At 43.1% G+C, this 2,699-nt stretch overlaps 1 non-coding gene across 1 annotated transcript; it reads right to left on the minus strand.

The window, feature by feature from the left end:
• Positions 1-280: 280 nt before the first annotated feature.
• On the minus strand, positions 281-388 carry LOC130964588 (small nucleolar RNA R71). Its single transcript, XR_009080676.1, has one exon. It is a non-coding gene; the product is annotated as a small nucleolar RNA R71 (small nucleolar RNA).
• Between the last annotated feature and the right edge of the window lie 2,311 nt (positions 389-2,699).

A 2,699-nucleotide genomic window follows, 5' to 3' on the forward strand; every position in this document is an offset into this window, starting at 1 on the left:
GCTTAAGCCTCAATTAGTTTCTCTAATGCAACAGAATTGCAAGTTCCATGGACTTCCATTGGAAGATCCTCATCAGTTCTTAGCTGAATTCTTGCAAATCTGTGACACTGTCAAGACTAATGGGGTAGACCCTGAGGTCTACAGACTTATGCTATTCCCTTTTGCTGTAAGAGACAGAGCTAGGACATGGTTGGATTCCCAACCTAAAGAAAGCCTGGACTCTTGGGAAAAGCTAGTCAATGCCTTCTTGGCAAAGTTCTTTCCACCTCAAAAATTGAGTAAGCTTAGGGTGGAAGTCCAAACCTTCAGACAGAAGGATGGAGAATCCCTCTATGAAGCTTGGGAAAGATACAAACAATTAATCAGAAAATGTCCTTCAGACATGCTTTCTGAATGGAGCATCATAGGTATTTTCTATGATGGTCTCTCTGAACTATCCAAGATGTCTTTGGATAGCTCTGCTGGAGGATCTCTTCATCTGAAGAAGACGCCTACAGAGGCTCAAGAGCTAATTGAAATGGTTGCAAATAACCAATTCATGTACACTTCTGAAAGGAATCCTGTGAACAATGGGACTAATCAGAAGAAAAGAGTTCTTGAGATTGATACTCTGAATGCCATTCTGGCTCAGAACAAGATATTGACTCAACAAGTCAATTTGATTTCTCAAAGTCTGTCTGGAATGCAAAATGCACCAAGCAGTACTAAGGATGCTTCATCTGAAGAAGAAGCTTATGATCCTGAGAACCCTTCAATGGAAGAGGTGAATTACCTAGGAGAACCCTATGGAAACACCTATAATTCTTCATGGAGAAATCACCCAAATTTCTCATGGAAGAATCAAGAGAAACCTCAACAAGGTTTCAACAACAATAATGGTGGAAGAAATAGGTTTAGCAATGGCAAGCCTTTTCCATCATCTTCTCAGCAACAGACAGAGAATTCTAAGTAGAACCCCTCTGACTTAGCAACCATGGTCTCTGATCTAATCAAAACCACTCAAAGTTTCATGACTGAAACACGATCCTCCATTAGGAATTTGGAGGCACAAGTGGGACAGCTGAGCAAGAGAATTACTGAACTCCCTCCTAGTACTCTCCCAAGTAATACAGAAGAAAATCCAAAAGGAGAGTGCAAAGCCATAACCATGGCCGAATCTGGAGAGGAAAGAGAGGAAGTGGACGCCACTGAGGAAGACCTCAATGGGCGTGCACCAACCTCCAATGAGTTCCCTAATGAGGAACCATGGGAATCTGAGGCTCAAAATGAGACCATAGAGATTCCATTGGACTTACTTCTGCCTTTCATGAGCTCTGATGAGTATTCCTCCTCTGAAGAGGATGAGTATGTCACTAAAGAGCAAGTTGCTAAATACCTTGGAGCAATCATGAAGCTAAATGACAAGTTATTTGGAAATGAGACTTGGGAGGATGAACCTCCTTTGCTCACTAAAGAACTGGATGACTTGTCTAGGCAGAAATTACCTCAAAAGAGACAAGATCCTGGGAAGTTTTCAATACCTTGTACCATAGGCACCATGACCTTCAAGAAGGCTCTGTGTGACTTAGGATCAAGTGTAAACCTCATGCCTCTCTCTGTAATGGAGAAGCTAGGGATCTTTGAGGTACAAGCTGCAAGAATCTCACTAGAGATGGCAGACAACTCAAGAAAACAAGCTTATGGACTTGTAGAGGATGTATTGGTGAAGATTGAAGACCATTACATCCCTACTGATTTCATAGTCCTAGAGACTGGGAAGTGCATGGATGAATCCATCATCCTTGGCAGACCCTTCCTAGCCACAGCAAAGACTGTGATTGATGTTGATAGAGGTGAACTGATCATTCAAGTGAATGAAGAATCCTTTGTGTTTAAGGCTCAAGGATATCCCTCTGTCACCATGGAAAAGAAGCATGAAGAGCTTCTCTCAAATCAGAGTCAAACAGAGCCCCCACAGTCAAACTCTAAGTTTGGTGTTGGGAGGCCACAACCAAACTCTAAGTTTGGTGTTGAACCCCCACATTCAAACTCTAAGTTTGGTGTTGGGAGGTTCCAACATTGCTCTGAGTATCTGTGAGGCTCCATGAGAGCCCTCTGTCAAGCTACTGACATTAAAGAAGCGCTTGTTGGGAGGCAACCCAATGTTATGTTTTATCTATTTTCTTTTGTTATTTTTTGTTATTTTGTAGGTTGATATCATAAGAAGACACAAAATCAATTGAAAAAGCAAAAACAGAATGAAAAATAGAAAGAAAAACAGCACACCCTGGAGGAAGAACCCACTGGCGTTTAAACGCCAGTGAGGCTAGCAGTTGGGCGTTTAACGCCCAGTCTGGCACCATTCTGGGCGTTTAACGCCAGAAAGGGGCACCAGACTGGCGTTAAACGCCAGAAAAGGGTAAGAACCTGGCGTTAAACGCCAGGAATGGGCATCAGCCCTGCGTTTAACGCCAGAAATAGCTCAAAACGTGATTTTGAATGCCATTTGGTGCAGGGATGACTTTTCCTTGACGCCACAGGATCTGTGGACCCCACAGGATCCCCACCAACCTACCACTCTCTCTCTTCTTCTTCACCCATTCACCAATCACCTCAATACCTCTTCCCCAAAAACCCTTCACCTATCAAATCCCATCTTTCTCTTCACCACTCACCTCCATCCTCCATAAAACCCCACCTACCTCACCTTTCAAATTCAA

This window comes from Arachis stenosperma, chromosome 2 (genome assembly GCF_014773155.1).
Source record: "Arachis stenosperma cultivar V10309 chromosome 2, arast.V10309.gnm1.PFL2, whole genome shotgun sequence".
In the NCBI taxonomy this organism is placed as follows: domain Eukaryota; kingdom Viridiplantae; phylum Streptophyta; class Magnoliopsida; order Fabales; family Fabaceae; genus Arachis; species Arachis stenosperma.